This window comes from Podarcis tiliguerta (assembly GCF_965153285.1).
Source record: "Podarcis tiliguerta genome assembly, chromosome: 14".
In the NCBI taxonomy this organism is placed as follows: domain Eukaryota; kingdom Metazoa; phylum Chordata; class Lepidosauria; order Squamata; family Lacertidae; genus Podarcis; species Podarcis tiliguerta.
The window spans coordinates 28125575-28144587 of record NC_139547.1 but is presented as its reverse complement, the minus strand read 5'-3'; the positions used below and the strand labels follow the sequence as shown (position 1 = coordinate 28144587).

Below are 19013 nucleotides of genomic sequence, written 5' to 3'. Positions count from 1 at the left end.
GGCTCATTCCTTGCCTTGCACTTCGCTGTATGTTAAATGACTGAAGAGGACATGACTAGGCGCAGGTGAGGACAAAGCGAGCTCAGCTGACGACACCTCCAAGGCTGAAAGAATCAGCCTTGCCAGTCCTCAGAGCCACAAGCAACGTGATTGTGATTGGGCAGACATTTCAGTTATTAGAGCACGAGACTCTTAATCTCGGGGTCGTGGGTTTGAGCCCCACGTTGGGCAAAAGTTTCCTGCATTGCAGGAGGATGGACTCGATGACCCATGTGGTCCCTTTCAACTCTACAATTCTATGATACCAAATCTGTTTTTTGGAGGCAGCAATACTGAATACCAGTTGCTGGAAACCACAGGAAAGGAGAGGGTCCTTGTGCTTGAAACCTTGCTTGTGGAATTCCCACAGGCATCTGGTTGACCACTTTGAGAGCAGGATGCTGGACAAGATGGGCCATTGGCCTGATTCAGCAGCTGCTGCTTATGTTGATGCTGTTTTTGAGGGTTACAGAGCAAAGGTTCATATATGATATACAATATACGATATCTTGATTGTCATCGTCCCATACAGAACAATGAAATTGAAAATCTACATAAAACATTCAAAAACCCCTAAAAACTCTGAAACCCCATTTTAAAATACAATACAGTGGTGCCTCGCAAGACGAAAAGAATCCATTCCGCGAGTCTTTTCGTCTTGCGGGTTTTTCGTCTTGCGAAGCAAGCCCATTGACGGAGTAGCGCTATTAGCACTATTGGCTAAAAAAGGGCTAAAAAAGGCTTTTTAAAGCTTAAGGGATTAGCGGTTTTGCTGCTAAAATGCTTTTAGCAGCTTAGCGCTTCAGAAAAAGGGGTTTTGGAGCGGAAAACCCCCCCGAAAATTTTCGTCAATTTTCGTCTTGCGAAGCAAGCCCATAGGGAAATTCGTCTTGCGAAGCGCCTCTGCAAACGGAAAACCCTTTCGTCTTGCGGGTTTTCCGTCTTGCGAGGCATTCGTCTTGCGGGGCACCACTGTATACTATAGAGACTCCTTATGCTGCGTTTAGAACCAGAATTGCATTTGCGTAGAAACTGTTTCTCAGGCGGCTAGTCCTGGTCTTTATAACCCTATACCTTCTTCCAGAAGGCAGAAGCTGAAAGAGATCATTTCCAGGGTGTGTACTATCCTGCACTATCTCTGCAGCTTTCTTATGGCACCTGTCAGCATAGATTTGACCTAAGGGTGGTTTGCAGGAGCCTCTCCCATTCTGGTACCTCCAGATGCATTGCCCTCAGGTCCTGCATGTGGGCTTCTCATCTTAAGGAGGTCTGCTATGACAGCAGAACCTCCATGCCCAGAGACAGTCCACCTCTTAATACCATGAGATGGAAAACTGCTGTTGGAGAGCGGCTGTTGCTTGTGGGCTTCCCATTGCAGTATCTGGTTTGCCACTGTGAGAACAGGAAGCAGAACCAGATGGGCTCCTTTCGGCCTCATCCTGCAGCTTCAGGGCACTTCTTACATCATCACTACTCTTGCTATGCTTTCAGATCTGCTCAGAAAGTCAAGGGAGGGAAGAGTGCAAAGTTTCTTGAATCTTGAATCTCAACTTTTAAGTGGTGATCTTGACATATTTGAGGCAAATACATTTTGAGGCTAATTCCTTTTTCCTCTCTAATCCTCCTTCCTGTTAACTGACATTTTAATCTCTCCCTTCAAGGCTCATTATGGGAGGTCTTTTTTCTCCATATGTTTATATAAGCCCGCAGGAAGAGAACTTACTTAAGAGAAATGAGCTTCAAGTGCCTCTTGGTTCCTTAAGCCCCAAATTAGAGTCTTTATCTCTTTAAATTTTAATTCGTGCGCTGGATTTCAAAAGTCTTTCATCTGCCTTCACCCTCTCACCAGGTGCTCTCAGTGGGACAGATTCCCATTTCCAACTTCTCTCTTGCTCATTTGGGCAAATGTCAACAGGCTGAAAACCCTCCACTTTGTTCTTGGACTCTTCTCCATCCTCCCCCCACCCCCCAAAAAAGAATTCTGGGAGTTGTAGTTTGGTGAAGGTGCTTAGCATTGTTAGGAGACCCCTATTCCCCTTCCAGAGCTACAATTCCCAGAGTTCCCTGGGAAGAGGGATTGATTGTTAGGGGTCTCCTAGCAACTCTCTGCACCCTTAACAAGCTACAACTCCCATAATTCTTTGGGGGAAGCCATGACGGTTTAAAGTGGTGTCATAGTGATATTAGGACAGGTAAATTGTTTTTGTATACAGCCACGGCTGCCAGGATGTTCTCTGCCCGGAGGTGGAAAGAGGACACTGTCCCAACAAAGGAAGAAAAGCAAGTAAAGTTAATGGACTATGCAGAAATGACAAAACCTACGGGAAGATTAAGAATTCAAGAAGAAAGAACTTTCAACAAAGAATGGGGGAGACATGTGGATTATTAAAAATATATATTGTAAACATTTCAATACATTAGCAGGATTAATTTAAAATCTAGTGGTTAAAAGGTGACTTTGGAAGACTTATAAGAGTAATAAACAAAAGGTGCTAAGGAAGAGATACCGTTTTTTGCAAATGTTTGTATAGGGAACCAAGGAAGGGGAGGAGGGAAGTCTAAACAACTACAACTATGTATGCACTCGTATTTGACGGTTATTGCTGTCAATTTGAAAAACTGAAAAATAAAATTTATTTTAAAAATAATTTAAAATAAAGCGGTGTCAAAGTCCTTTAAATGTACGGTGCGAACGTGGTGTTGGTCTAAGGCAACTTCCTGTGTTCCAGTTCTTAAAAACTAAGAAGATCCCTGCTGGATCAGGCCCATGGTCCAGCCTCCTGTCCTCGCAGTGGCTGACCAGATACCCCAATGGGAAACACTCAAGCAGGATTCAAGCACAAGACCCCTCTTTCCTCCTTGGTTTCCAGCAACTGGTATTCAGAAGCATTGCTTCCTCCAACTGTGTTGGCAGAGCACAGCCATCATGGCTAGTGGCCATCGATAGCCCTCTCCTCCTCCATGAATTTGTCCAATCCTCTTTTAAGGCCATCCAAGTTGGTGGCCTCCTGTGGGAGCAAGTTCTGGAGTTTAACATTTCACAGTGAGTGAAGAGGCAAGGTAAGTCCAGGTCTCCTTCCTTCTCTGCCTCCAAAGCCATCAGAGTTGGAGAAAAAGCCCTAACCAGCTTGTACTATGGCACCTCCTCCAAAACAAAGGAGAAACCCAGGAGCGCTGACCTCATTTGCCCCCGAGCCCAGGGTGCGTCAATCCCTCTGCCGTCGTGGCCATCTGTTTCCTGCTCCTCCGTGGCTCCCAATTAAGGACACGCCGGAGACACGTTTGTGCCGCCAGAACAAGCCACTTAGCACCATTCAAATATTCATAATGAACGGGGCGCAGAGGAATGCTTCAGAATGCATTTTTTTAAAAGACAACATTGCACTCGGCAGAAGCCGCAGGAGCCTCCAGGCAGCCTCCTGCGGAACAAGCCAGGCAACGGAGGATGTGTCAGGAAAGCAGAGTTCCTGCCATGAAGGACTTTAATAAGGAATCCGTCAGCACTGGGGAAAGATATGCTCCTTCCACCCCCTGGTATTTGTGTCCCATTACCCACACTTGGGTTATTTGTCTGGATAAGGCAGCCCTGCTGTGCTGGGGATTGGCATCACCGCAGGCCACTGCAACTTCTGGCATCGGAGGAGTTATGAGAAGAGGAAGGAGCGGGAGCAGCTCAGAGAAAATCCAAATTCCCATTTAGATCCTTCGCTCTCTTGGTTGCAGGAAGGAAGCACAGGTCGCCGCGACCCCATTATTACAGAAAATTGAGTTATTAATACATGCAGGAACCTAATAGCCGAGGAGTGGAAATTTGCCTCCCCAGCGACATCTCCAAACCAGAGGCTGCCTCATTTTTAAAAACAATTATCTAGAAAAGGGATGTCGCTTTCTTTCCTCACCATGTTAATTAAACGGTGGGGCAAGACCAACCTCCCTCCACTTACAAGGAGTCAGATCTAAAGGCCTGCAGATATCCTGCTCGCTTTCTGCAAAAAATCATCATTTGGGGATTTCAGGCCAAACCTTCTCCATCAAAACAGGACACGGGGGCTAAATCAGGGCTGTCACATATGAACACGCAGCTTCAGGTCTTGAGTGAAGGAAGTGCAATCCCAACACACAGGCAGGAAAAATGAACAAGGCTGATTTCTGAAAAATCCGACTGCTAGCAGAGAAACAACTGACTTGCACTTCAGGTGCCCCTGTGAGATTCTGTCTCGTTCTTGGTTAATTTCACAGAGTCCCTCTGAGGTTGAGGCTGTCACATTTGAACCACTGCGCGAGGAGCCTCTACCAGACATATTAAATGCAACACCTGCCCATCATAACAACCTAAAGAGAGGCTGCTGGGATCAGGCCAATGGCCCATCTAGTCCAGCATCCTGTTCTCACAGTGGCCAACCAAATGCCACTATAGGAAACCCACAAGCAGGATTTGACCACAAGCACACTCTCCCCTCCTGCGGCTTCCAGTCATTGGCATTCTGAAGCATTGCTGCCTCCAACTGTGGAGGCAAAGCATAGCCATCTTAGTTAGTAGTAATTGATATCCCTCCTCTCCAGGAAGTTGATGCTAGTTCAACTATATCCTAGGAAATTTATGGACGTGAAGCAATGGTTTAGCATTGATGTATCCAATCACCGTTACTCTCTTATTGCAGAAATCTAGATCCAAACTAGGCACTTCTTGCTTTGAAGTCCACAGATGCCTCTTCTCTGAAGGCCCCCATTTTTTGCCTGGAGGAGAGCAGCAGAGTACAGGGTGACTCTCTGCTTAGCATCTGCATAGCCTGTGTCTTGGCATAATTCCACTTGCAACCACTGCAAACGCTCAAAGGAATACCTATGAGCTGGTGTCCGTGGCGTTGTCACAACAATCAATTTTCTAGAGTTGTCTGTATGATTCAACAGAGCGATTGTCTGATGAACACAAGACCCACAGAATACTCAGGTAATACAAAACCCATTCCACGGCTCATTCACCTCACCAGTTATTGTGGCAGCTATTATTTATTTATTATTATTGTTTTGATTTCTTCATCGGAGAAATGTTGGAGGGTATGGAATCACAGCTATGACATTTTCCAAAACAAAGTCTTCTCAGAACAGCTCACAATCATGGAATCCTGATGTTTAATCAAAATACCTTTTCATGCATTTCACCCCTGCTGTTCTGTTTCCTGCCTTCTGGAGCAACAGAAATGAGGTCCATCACCTTTGTGAGAGTCCTCCTATATGTGATGACTATATTGCCTCCTCATCTCAAAATGCCCAACTTCTCCTGCCACCTTTCCTCCTAGGATTTGACCCTTCAGGCTCCTCACCATCTCCGATGCTCTCCCCTTTGGAAACATCCGAAGGCACCAATATCCTTAAAGAGGAATGCCTAGAAGTGGACCCAGAACATCAGGTGAAGTCTGACCAAAGTAGAACACAATGAGGCCTGGAAACTTTTCAAAGGCCTGGAAACGATGCCTTATGAGGAACGGCTAAGGGAGCTGGGCATGTTTAGCCTGGAGAAGAGGAGGTTAAGGGGTGATATGATAGCCATGTTCAAATATATAAAAGGATGTCACATAGAGGAGGGAGAAAGGTTGTTTTCTGCTGCTCCAGAGAAGCAGACACGGAGCAATGGATCCAAACTACAAGAAAGAAGATTCCACCTAAACATTAGGAAGAACTTCCTGAGAGTAAGAGCTGTTCGACAGTGGAATTTGCTGCCAAGGAGTGTGGTGGAGTCTCCTTCTTTGGAGGTCTTTAAGCAGAGGCTTGACAACCATATGTCAGGAGTGCTCTGATGGTGTTTCCTGCTTGGCAGGGGGTTGGACTCGATGACCCTTGTGGTCTCTTCCAACTCTATGATTCTATGATTCTATGATTCTATGAGGCCATGACTTCTCACCTTCTGGATAGTATGTAGCCCAGAATCACACTAGCTCTTTGTTGCAGCTGTACTACAGAGCTGGCTCATGTTCAATTAGTCTACTAAAACCCCAGGTCCTTTCCCATTATTTTAAATCAAGAAAGGTGCCACCCACCAGATGTATTTGTGCATCTGATCTTGCCTCGCAAAAAGGAGGATTTTACATTTATATTGGTTCAAATCCACTTGGTTGGCTTTGGCACAGTTCCCCCACCCCGTTGTTTGTTAAGGGTGCTGAAAATTGCAGCTCTGTTAGCTCTCTCGCTCAGGTTTCTTTGGGAAAAGCCATGTGCTCTAAATGTGTGCGATAGCACATGGTCGCTGCCTAAAGTCAAGCTAATTTGGTCTCAATAGGAATGAGACAGAAAATCTGAGTTCCAGCTGAAAGGATGCGTGCTTAGGTTAAAGCTAAGCATGCCTCTCTCTTGGGTCTGGGCAAAAAATAGTAAACCAGGTCGCTCAAGTTAAAAACCTAACCATAAAACTGTAGATTTTGGAAGCGACCCTAAGGGTCTTCTAGTCCAACCCTCTACAGTGCAAGAATCACAGCTTAAGAGCCAGTGTGGTGTAGTGGTTAAGAGCGGTAGTCTCGTAATCTGGGGAACCGGGTTCGCGTCTCCGCTCCTCCACATGCAGCTGCTGGGTGACCTTGGGCCAATCACACTTCTCTGAAGTCTCTCAGCCCCACTCACCTCACAGAGTGTTTGTTGTGGGGGAGGAAGGGAAAGGAGAATGTTAGCCGCTTTGAGACTCCTTAAAGGGAGTGAAAGGCGGGATATCAAATCCAAACTCTTCTTCTTCTTCTTCTTAAAGATTCCCTGGAGAAGGCCAATTGACCTCTATTTAAAAGCCTCCAAGGAAGGAGAGTACTCCAGCTTCTAAAATAGTCTGTTCCACTGTCAAGCATCTCTTACCATCAGATAGGCCTTCCTAATCAAAATAACACTGTCTTTGCTCCCATGGCTCCCAAACAAGCCCCATCCTTCACATTGCACAAGCATGGCCAAAGCTTTGCACCTTTGCTTACACAGCCTTGCACTTTCCAATGCCAGCATGGAGGAGCAGAGAAGTGCCTTGGGCTGGATGTTTGCTGTCCTCCCCGGACTACACAGCCTCATAAAATAATGACTCTCCTAATAAGGTGCATTTGCTGCAGTGATAAGTGGAGCCAGGCGTCTTTGCTTGCGCTCCTGATTGGAGAGGACAATAAGCTCTAATCAGCATAGCCCTATTTTTTCCCTGCGTAATCTTCCAAAGCTGTTTATGGGAAGATTTCCGCTCTTTCGCTCCACTTCCAGACACAGCCTCCTCCTCCCCCCCCCCCGCCTCAATTAACATGTTTCAAATTTAAAAATCTTGGCTCTTGGAGTTGGAGAGGCAGCAACAGCACAGCTCCCCACCACCCTGATGTAGGAAGGAGCAGGGGTCTATTTCCCATCAGCAACAGGAGCAACCCTCAAAATGCATTATTTTAACAGTTGCTCTTTTACCATGGGACGCGGGTGGTGCTGTGGGTTAAACCACAGAGCCTAGGGTTTGCCGATCAGAAGGTGCGCGGTTCGAATCCCTGTGACCGGGTGAGCTCCCGTTGCTCGGTCCCTGCTCCTGCCAACCTAGCAGTTCGAAAGCACATCAAAGTGCAAGTAGATAAACAGGTACCGCTCCGGCGGGAAGGTAAACGGCGTTTCTGCGCGCTGCTCTGGTTTGCCAGAAGCGGCTTAGTCATGCTGGCCACATGACCTGGAAGCTGTACGTCGGCTCCCTGGGCCAATAAAGAGAGATGAGCGCCGCAACCCCAGAGTCGGTCACGACTGGACCGAATGGTCAGGGGTCCCTTTACCTATTTGACCATGGCCCATGATGGGTGATCTCCAGGCCGTCACATCTCGTTTCAGGGGGCTGGACTAGTTGACCCTTGGGATTCCTTCCAACTCTACAGAGTTCTATGATTCAGTGGTCACAGAAGGATTTTTATAGCCACTGGGAAGCAGCTCCTTTGAGCTGAAGAAGAATCAGGGTGGGCTGGATTCTGACCCCCCACCTCCAGTGGGTCAGGTTTGAAAGGTGGGTGGGGCTGCACACCTGTCAATCACCTGACACCACAATGACCACAAGTGGCCCATTTTTGCCTGGGCAGATTGAGATGAAGCATGGTGCTTTGCAGGCATCTCCAATCAGCTGGTGGTCGGTGCTTGTAAAGCCCCTTTCAACCCAGCCGCCTCTCTACAAGCCCCACACCTGCCCCATGCACAGCACCAGATATAGGGCAGGTGGGCGTATCTTGGCCAAAGGGAACCTAAGTGATGTGGCTACTGTCCTTAAAGAGATGTGACTTTTCTCTTTTTAAAAGCTGGCACCAGAGGGCTTTAGAAACTTGTCCACAGCTGGAGAGCTAACAGGTTTTTTAAAAATCCTATTACTTCAAAAAGGCCAGCCTTTCTATTTTGCTGGCCTTGACACGCTCTGTTTCTGCTTGCAGGGTGTGCTGCTTCTTAGAGTTCCTGAAGCTGTGATTAGCTGTGATCACTGCATTGGAGGGGGTTGGACGATGACTCCCTTATGTCTTTTCTAACTCTAGATAAAGCTAAAGGGACCCGTGGCCATTAGGTCCAGTTGTGGCTGACTCGGGTTGCGGCGCTCATCTCGCTTTATTGGCCGAGGGAGCTGGCGTACAGCTTCCGGGTCATGTGGCCCGCATGACTGAGCCGCTTCTGGCGAACCAGAGCAGCGCACGGAAACGCCGTTTACCTTCCCGCCAGAGTGGTACCTATTTATCTACTTGCACTGTGGGCTTTCGAACTGCTAGGTGTGCAGGAGCAGGGACCAAGCAAAGGGAGCTCACCCCGTCGCGGGGATTCGAATCGCCGACCTTCTGATCGGCAAATCCTAGGCTCTGTGGTTTAACCCACAGCGCCACCCGCACCCCTTTTCTAACTCTAGAATTGTTTTATTCTTTATTGTGGACAGTTCTTCATAGCACCAGCCACAAACTGAGCTGCTGTCATGCAGGGCAGGGGGTGGGACTGGGAGGCTCTCCTCCGTCCTCCTTAGCTGTTTACCAAGGATCATTTCTGCATGGAATAATTTCAACCTCATACTTTTCGTTTGTGCAAATACATCTCCCCAAATACCACAATGCACATGCCTGCCTTGTCTTGTGGAGTGGGCACATGGATGTATATGTTGTAACAGCCTGGTGCCTTCCAGATGTTTGGGACTACAACTCCCACCCGTCCCAACCAGCAGAGCTGAACGATGCTGAGGCTGATGGGAGTTGTAGTCCAAAGCATCTGGAGGGAACCAGCCTGAGGAAGACCCAGCCCACAACTGAACAGACCTGGCTGAAACAAAGCCGAGAGAGGCCAGGTTTTGAAGACACGCCTCAGGGAAAGAGTTCCATAGCTGTGGAAGAAGAGTAGTTTTGGATTTGATATCCCACTTTATCACTACCCGAAGGAGTCTCAAAGCGGCTCACAATTTTCTTTCCCTTCCTCCCCCACAACAAAGGTGAGTGGGGCCGAGAGACTTCAGAGAAGTGTGACTGGCCCAAGGACACCGAGCAGCTGCATGTGGAGGAGTGGGGAAGCGAACCCGGTTCACCAGATTACGAGACTACCGCTCTTAACCACTACACCACACTGGATTTGAGGAATCATGAGGGAGAAGGTAATTATTAGGGCAGCCTTCCTCCACCTGGCACCTTCCACATGTTTTGGACTACAGGTCCCATCAGCCTAGGCTGCCTGGGGCTGATGGGAACTGTAGTTCAAAACATCTGGAGGGCGCCAGGTGGAGAGAGGCTGGTGTGCTTCATGGGCAGAACAAATCCTGCCCCAGGCAGCATCTTACCAAATGAATAAAACAGCACAACAAAACACCCCCAGTGGACAAAGGCTGGAAGCCCAGATAAGGCATTAAGGCACTTGGCAAAACGGGGGTAAATGAGGCAAAGAATAAACACTTCCTGCACCCGAGTGAGCCTCTCGTGCAAACAGAAAGCATCTTGCAGCACCTTAAAAGAGGAGCAAAGGGAGCTTTCGGGAAACGGGGAGCCCTAGTCAGCAGAAATGGCTGCCTGAGACATAGCCAGGGGTGGCTGGAAGGAGAAAGGGGGATGGGGCCTGGTCCTTTACCCACCAAGGAGCTGCCTGCCTGCCTGCCTGCCAATCTCTCTCTTAGGAGAAAGTCCTCAGGAGCCCTCACAGGATCATGAGCTCCTGTGTCGTGAGCAAACCAAATGCATGTGTCCTCAAAGACTCTCAGCTTTGCACTGCATCTTTGAAAAGGAAGGAATCGTTAAGCGCCCCCATGTGCATAAGGAAGGGTCCATCAAAATGAGGGGGGATGGGGAATAGATGAGAAGAAAAAAACCTCCAGCCAGAAAGCGGGCACCTGATGGGAAATAAGTCATCGTACGCCAGGCAAACGAGGGGAAATGAAGGAATCACATAGTACATAGGCTTTTTTAAAAAAAGACTTCTTCAGCAGAGTTCAGGCATCCTCAGAACCCCACTGGCAGCCTTCCTCTGCTGCAGCTGCTCCCCCTGAAACAAGGACCATGGCATCTCCACTCCCCTTCAGAGGCTCGCAGACAGTGTCACAGCTCAGAAAATGCAACCAGGGAAGCATGCTGGCCAGGAAATGAGGCAGGATCCGGCCCTGGACCTTCCCAGCCCCTCAAATCAAAGAAAGGGTAAAGAGAGAGAAAGGGGAGTCAAGGAAATAACCCCACCACCACTCAAGTCATACTCAGAGGAGACCCATTGAAATGAATGCATCTGAGTCAGTTGTGTTCATTAATTTCAATGGATCTACTCTGAAAGGGATTAACACTGGACACAACCCCTTGGTTTCAACACTGCTTTAGGCTGAGCTGCTGCTCTTACTCAGGAGTAAGCCCTACTGTGGGACTTGCTTCTGAGTTTGTTTATGATTATTAATATTGTTTTGTGGATTATGAGTCATGTAATGCTTTGTGAACTTTATGACTTTTCTTGTGGTTGTGCTGTGGTTTTTAATGTTTTAATAGTGTTTATTTAGGACTTGTTAATTATTTTATCTAATTTATGTTGTGATTGGGATGTTCTGCTATATTATTTATTGTATGTAAGCCGCATTGGGACTCATGTGAGTGAAAAGCAGCATAGAAATAGAATGAATGAATGAAACACACACCTGGCCCTCAGAACTCTCCCCAAGCCATGCCCTTCATGCAGGATACATGGGTGAGAGTGTAGAAACCAGCCTATAGCACAAAGGCAAAATTTACATTTGTTGCTCCACCTCCTTTTGCCTCTGTTATGTACCGAGTTGAATAGGATCCAAAAGGCAGCAGTCTGATTGGTCCTAGAACAATGCAGCAGTATGATTGGTCCGTAGGAGCCACCCAATCCAGCTCCAGGTGGAAGTGAATCCACAACCTGATTGGCCTACAGAAGAATCTCAGAATTAGCCAATCACGTGCGGCCAATTGTGTAAATAATGTATATAAAGCAGATATTTTGGGGGAACTTCCATTCCTCACTACTATGAGCTGAATACAGAGCATGAAATCCACACTCGACTCCGAGTATATTTCACTCTGTCCCCATCAGCCACTGGTGCGTGGCCCCCAGAAGGTTGCCCAGATGGAAATGCAGCCCCTGGAATAAAAAAGGCTCCCATTCTTGTGCTGTCGCATTGTTTAAAACCATTTTTATGCTGCGCTATTCTTGTGGGCTGCTCTAGGCTCCCTTTGAGGAAGGAAGCTACCACCATGAAACCAGACAGAGCTCACTCCTGTGGCTCCTCCCCTCAGAGCGAGGCTTGAGGATGGTGGCCTTGCTTCCGCCGGCGCTATTTGTCCCCATGTGCTTTTAGGGTCCTTTGATATCATTTTAATCATTCTGATTGCTGCTTTAATGTTTTATTGCTGCTTTGATGTTTTAATTATGGAAGCCGTCTATAAAAACCCTTTAAATGCAGAATAAAAATGACTGTATTCATTTATTTAATGGAAAATAGCTGTTGGTAGACCTTTTCTGCGTGGATCTGGCACTTAAATGGGGGCAGGAGTCAGACTGTCGGCAGTGAATCTGTTCCTTTGCAGGATTTTTGTCTTCTTCCCTATTTTAAATATTGATTATATTTTTATGGGTTTCTTTTTACTTGCAAACCCATCCTGCGATAATGGAAGTGGTGAAGTACAACCAACCAATCAAGGAAGCCATTTAGGTCATTGGCAAGTGTGATGTCCTGAGGCAGCAAGTTCCACAAGTTAACTCTGAAATGCCAGAAAGTTCTTCTCTTTGTCTATTCTCAACCTTCTTAGCCCATAAACTTCTCGGTGACCCAGAGTCCTTCTATTTGGAGGGTGTGGGTGGATGCAAACCTTTCTACGATGTTCTTAGAGACAATATATAGCTATTATTACTAATAGCCATTGATAGCCTTATTCTCCATGAATTTGTTTAAGCGCCTTTCGAAGCTGCCCATGGTGGCAGCTATTAATACATGCAGGGGCTATACAGTGGTACCTCGGGTTACATACGCTTCAGGTTACATACACTTCAGGTTACAGACTCTGCTAACCCAGAAATAGTGATTCAGGTTAAGAACTTTGCTTCAGGATGAGAACAGAAATCATGCAGCGGCGGCGGCAGGAAGCCCCATTAGCTAAAGTGGTGCTTCAGGTTAAGAACAGTTTTAGGTTAAGAACGGACCTCCAGAACAAATTAAGTACTTAACCCGAGGTACCACTGTATAGGATTTCAGACAGGGAGTTTCCCCCAGCTCTACCTTGAGATGCCATCAGGAACTGAACCTGTGACCTTCTGGATGCAAAGCAGATGTTCTACGCTTCTCCTCACGCCAGATCATTTAATGAACATGTTCCAACTCATGGCTCCCTACTGCTGGGCTGAACTTCTGAAAATCCTCAAGTCTAGCCTGGAAGGGAGTTTGCATAGGCATGGGTAGGCAAACTAAGGCCCAGGGGCCAGATCCGGCCCAATCACCTCCTAAATCCGGCCCACGGACGGTCTTGGAATCAGCGTGTTTCTACATGAGTAGAATGTGTCCTTTTATTTAAAATGCATCTCTGGGTTATTTGTGGGGCATAGGAATTCATTCATCCCCCCCAAAAAAAATATCGTCTGGCCCCCCACAAGGAGTGAGGGGCAGGGGACCAGCCCCCTGCTGAAAAAGTTTGCTGACCCCTGGTAGAGGGAAGAAAGTCCTTCTAGGTGTTTAATAAGAGGAAATTGCATGACTTAAAGCAGGTGCTTTTTTGCATGGCAAAATGTTCTATAAAGGTACACAGCAGCTCTCTGCTTGCCATCTCAAGGAGGTTCTTACTTTGCCTGCAGGGTTTAACATTTCAAAACAAGAATTCATTTAAATGTTTTTTTCTTTTTTGTTGTTGTTCCCATTAGGGACTCGACACACACAAAAATCTTGCTGAAGTAATGTTGAATTTTCGCATTAATTTCTCCTCCCTCCTTGGTCCCCTCCTTAACTAATCAAAGCCATGAAACAGGACTCAGTTTCCCACCTAAAGCTGTGAGACGGAGAAGAGTTGGAGATGGCTGAAGATGGAGGCACAGCACCCCTGAAACAAGGTCAGGGTGCCCTTTTTGCCAGAGACACAATCGATGCAGGCAAAGGAAAAACAGTGTGGGATGGAGTGGTAATTGTTGAATTACTAGGACCTGGGAGACCCTGACCATTAGGTCCAGTCGTGGCTGACTCTGGGGTTGTGGCGCTCATCTCGCTTTATTGGCTGAGGGAGCTGGCGTACAGCTTCCGGGTCATGTGGCCAGCATGACTAAGCTGACATGTTTTCGAACTGCTAAGTTGGCAGGAGCAGGGACTGAACAACGGGAGCTCACCCCGTCGCAGGGGTTCGAACCACCAACCTTCTGATCAGCAAGTCCTAGGCTCTGTGGTTTAACCCACAGCACCACGTCCCTAGGACCTGGGAGAACCAGGGTTCAAATCCCCACTTGGCCATGAGGCTCACCGGGTGACCTTCTGCCACTCACCACCTCTCAGCTTAACCTACCTCACAGGGTTGTTGTGGGGATTAAATTAAATGGGGCAGAACCACGTGTACCACTTGGAGCTCCTTGGAGAAGAGGGGGGATATTAACACAATATATAAAATAAAAAATGAACGGCACAGCTAGGTGGCAGTGAGAGAATATTGCAGAGGCAGGATTTTAATCTAGAGTAAGGAACGCAATCGGAGATGGAGGCAGCATTTCCAGGGGAGGAAACCCACTCATTTCTCCAAGTCACCACTTCCCTGCTGCTGCTGCTGCTGCTGCTGCTGCTGACTTCCTCTCTTCCAGAACCTGTATGCATTGGATTATTCAAGGTGGAGTTGTGGGCAGACAGTCTCCAGGGCCTGGCTAATTCAATTGCACACATCCATTCATGCAAGGTGTGCGCAATCACCCCGGGGCCCAAAGGAACCAAAGCTTGTGGCTTGGTGGCGCATGGTGGCGCTCCTGACAACGAGCCCCACACAGCCTCCCTGCACCTGAAATCACACAACCCGACAGCTATATTCGTGACACACGCCTCCTGTTTCCAGTTTCCCATTTATCAGCTGAGCACCTGTAACGAGACACCATCCAACTGCCATGAAATAAATTAGTCTTCTCAGGCACAGATATGCAGAAATGCTCCCCCAGCCACGAGCATTTTACGACAGGCCTTTCAAGGTGCGCTCCCTGAAATTTCCTGTTGCATGAAGGGACCTAGTCTGCCTGCCTGTCTCTCCCGCTCCCCATTCTGGCCTTAAAACTCCTCATTCCCAGGTTTCATCTTGTTGTACTCTCCCATTGCACCGCTAAAGGGTCTCTAACTGCTCCAAGTGAAAGCCACTGTCCCCTTTGATGTGACCTAGAGAACAGCTGCTGCTCCAGGGATGCAGAGAGATTAACGTTGTGCCTGATTTGCTCTGCCTCTGAGGTGGAGTAAGAGGCATCCAGGTCTGAACTCCAACACAAGAACATAAGAAGAGCCTGCTGGATCAAGCCAGTGGCCCATCTAGGACAGCATCTTGTGCTCACAGTGGCCAACCAGATGCCCTTATGGGAAATCTGCAAGCAGGATTTCAGCACAAGAGCAACCCTCCCCTCTTGCAGTTTTCAGAAACTGGTTTTCAGAAGCATCACTGCCTCCAATTGCAGAGGCAGCGCATAGCTATCATGGATGGCAGCCATCAATAGCCCTCTCCGCCATGAATTTATTTAATCCTCTCTTTTAAAGCCATCCAGCTTGGTGGCCATCACTGCCTCCTGTGGAAGGGAGTTCCATAGTTTAACAATGCACTGCATGGAGATGGGCTTTCTTTTATCCACATCTCAGGTTCCTGTTTGCCAGCCGACTCCCACCCAGCCCTCATTCCAAGCCCAGCCATGACCGTGCTGATGATCCCTTTGAAAAGAATGGTTTTTTTTGCGGATAATCGGAACACACTTTCGCCTAATTAGAAAGGTATGTGGTGCTCTCTGCTGGTCAAGGTGGGGAGGAGCAACCAAAGGAATTACTAAAATTAAAATGGAAAATGCATTTGCTTCTGGAAGGAAGGGCTCAGCCCCATCGGTCTACCCCTTTCAGCATGATGCACTTCCTTGGAATAATCTGAAATGTAAGGTGTGAAGAATGGAGGTAGGGGTGCTCAGGACAGTCTCCTATACTCCCTCCCTTACCCAACTGCAACACAACAGCCCTGCAGTGCTGCTAGTTGAGTCTTACTCTCCAGTACCTGCTGCCACCGCCCCCTTTTTGTCACCCACAACCCCAGAACCAAAGGGGGAAAACTGGGGTTGCATCAAAGCGCTTAATTTGAAAAGGCTCTGAGACCGTGCCCCCGGCACACAAATTACTGGGGAATGCAGGGCCAGCTCCCAGCTGCCTTATCCTGGTCCAATTTCAAAGCATCTTGTTTGATTCCCTGGCAGACCCCCGTTAAACTACCTAAAACCCAAGAACTCTGAGGCCAAAGCACTCTGCATTTCCCGGACAGTTCCCTTATAAGCCACTCAGGGCGGAAAGGCAGCCCACACTCCCTACACTCTCCAAGATGTGGGAAGAATGTGCTGGTCCCTTGCAACTCTGACCCTTCATTTTCAGGAGCATGGCGCCCAAGCATCTAGGCATGCAGATTCTGAGGCTGGAAGGTGCACACATTTCAGTGGTGAAACCATGGAACTTAACTTGAACTAAATAGTAGGGTAGTAGAGCTGAAAATAATGCCAATATATTTAACATCTGGCAGACAAGTCTAAAAAGCCTGGGACACAAATTTTCACAACCCTCTAGCAGCTATGGTAGCTCACAGACTAGAAGTAATGTATTTAGCGTTAACTCTGAAAGTGTATACTTGATTCTGACCAAACTAAGCCTCCTAGAGCAAAATATACATCAGAGAGAGTGCAAATCAAACTTGGAAGTTGGGAGTTTTTCAGCTGAAAAGTTTTAATTCCCAGGAGACGTGTGTGTGTGTGTCTAGTGCTATTTTTGTCTTACTTAGTCTGAAAATCTCCGCCAGCTGCTAGACAATAGACACACACATGTGGCCAACTCTTGACCTTCATGAGGAGAACTGTCAGATCAGAATGAACTTCTGAGAAAATCTGATCGAGGGGATGGTTATTTGGACTGACAGTCACAAGAACCAGAAGCAGCTTGGTATTTCCATGGGACTCGTGCAAAACACAAATCCTGTTTCTGGGGGAAATTAGCAAAACAAGGGCAAAAATTTCATCATCACAAAGAAATCAATCTTGTCTTCCATGTACTTTACAGAAGACACTACCCTTTACAGTCAAAGAGGAAAGGGGGATGCTATAAATAACTGAATTCTGTTTATTACAGGAAAAGAAGGCTATCCATTCATTCATCACACCCGAGTGATGTGCTATCTTAGCACCTATGCTAATCCCCACAATGGTGAAACAATCTCCCTGGTCTATAACCCCCCATTTTCCATTCATTTCAATAAACGCCTCACTAAGGAATTTTGTCAACCCCTCTTTCTGTGGAAATCCTGAGTGTTTCATGAAGTGAAAAAAATCCTGTCTTTTTTTTTCAATCTTTCAGCGAATACCCCAATGTGAGTATTTAACTTTCCTTTCCCTCCAAATCTCTTATTTCAGGTTTTGGAAACAGTGTCAGCGTTCAGCAACCAAAACACCCTCCATTTCCAAATAATTCCCATCAGCCACTGTGTTAATTTGTCTCATCTCCTTTTAAAGTGAGTTTCTATCATCAGCCTGTCCTGCAGCAGGCAGTTCCGCCAATTAATTAAGTATATGCTGTGAAAATAAGTCCTCCTCTCTGCCTGTCCAGAATGCCTCAGCGCCACTGGCATTCACAAGGATGAGACAGAGAGAAAAATGTATCTCTCCCCACTTTCTCCACACAAGGCATAATTGTATACAGTGGTACCTCATGTTACGTACTTAATCCGTTCTGGAGGTCCGTTCGTAACAGGAAACCGCTCGTAACATGAGGCGTGGTTTCACTAATGGCGCCTCCTGCTGCCGCCGTGCTGCCGAAGCAAGACTTCCGCTCGCACCCCAGGGCAAAGGTTGCAACAAGGGGCATCTACTTCTGGGTTAGCAGAGAGCATAACCCGCAGCATTCGTAAGGGGGGCGATACGTAGCATGAGGTACCACTGTAAATGTATGTCATGTCCCCACTGAAGTAACCTTTTTTGTAAACTGAAAACAGGTTCCTTTCCTTGTCAGATTACACACACCATTTAGAGGGCACTTTCCCACATTCCTTTCCAGTTCTACAATATAAAATTTAACAACAACAACAACAACAACTGCAACATCTGGTAACCTTAACCTGCATGTACTCAGACAACTCTTTCTCTGTCTACCCAGGCAAATACAACAACAACAACAACAACAACAACAACATCCCGCCCGTCTGGCTGGGTTACCCCAGTCACTATGGGTGGCTTCCAAGACATATAAAAACATAATAAAATATCAAATATTAAAAACTTCTCAATACAGGGTTGCCTTCAGATGTCTTCTAAAAGTTGTATAGTTATTTATCTCCTTGACATCTGACAGGAGGGCATTCCACAGGGTAGATGCCACTACCAAGAAGGCCTCCTGAAGGCCCTAGGAGCTGGGATGGGAAGATCAGAACAGCACACAGTATTCCAAGCAAAGCTACCCCATAGATTTGCATGAAGGCATTTTCAGTTCTTTCCCTAAATTATTCCTAGCATGGAATCTGCCTGCCCATAAGACAAGAGCAAGAGGGAAGCAGGTCTCCTAGGGTGATATGCCTAAGATGTCGCTGTCTTCCTAGAGCCAAGTGCAAAGGGTCTGATGCCTGTTTCTGTAGGAATCTGCCTTATACTAAGTCACAACGCCAGTCCATTTAGCTCAATATTGTCTACACTGACTGGCAGCAGCATAGCAGGGTTTGGGGCAAGGGACATTCCTAGCTCTACCTGGAGACGCTGTTGGGATTTGAACCTGGGACGTTCTGCACGCGAAGCAGGGACGCTACCTCTGAGCTATGATGGTTCTACCATTAGAAAGGGTAAGATTATTTTGGTCCAGGTGGCAAAGAGGGTGACTGGCAAGGGCTCAGCCTCCTTTCCCCAGACAGACCCTTTTTAACATGAAAGCAGTATCTATTCTCCCAGATGGAGGATTCCGACATCAAATCTCTGCAGTCTCACTCCATGAACAGAGCAAGTGGAGAGTTCTGGGGGTGGAAGGAAATGATTCCATCTCACTTAACGCAGCCCGCAGGGGTAAACTCAGCAACCCCTTGTCCTATTCCAGAGGCATATAATGAAGTGCCCAATCCATGCTAACCCCATTGCAGCCATGGCCTCTTGGCCGTCAGTGTCTCTCGCTGGAATAATCTAATTGCTTACATTTAGACTCTATTCAAGGGAATCATCAATCTGAGGACATAGGCAGCTGAATGCAATAAGAGATTTTCGCTTTTGCTACATACTAGGCTCCAAAAGGCACTCATTTGGGGGGTGGGGCAAGAGGGGGCCACCAGCCTTGATCTCAC

The 19013-nt window shown here is 47.3% G+C and overlaps 2 protein-coding genes across 6 annotated transcripts in view; one reads left to right on the top strand and one right to left on the bottom strand.

Moving 5' to 3' along the window:
* WDR76 (WD repeat domain 76) overlaps positions 1-16971 on the top strand; it is a 66979-nt gene extending 50008 nt beyond the window's left edge. Inside the window, exons 15-18 of the mRNA XM_083412034.1 lie at positions 5340-5449; positions 13468-13628; positions 15317-15445; positions 16829-16971. The gene's annotated coding sequence lies outside the window, so the exon portion shown is untranslated. The remainder of the gene's footprint in view (positions 1-5339; positions 5450-13467; positions 13629-15316; positions 15446-16828) is intronic.
* The window catches only part of FRMD5 (FERM domain containing 5), a 133543-nt gene that overhangs the window by 37010 nt on the left and 77520 nt on the right, over positions 1-19013 (bottom strand). The window lies entirely within an intron of this gene.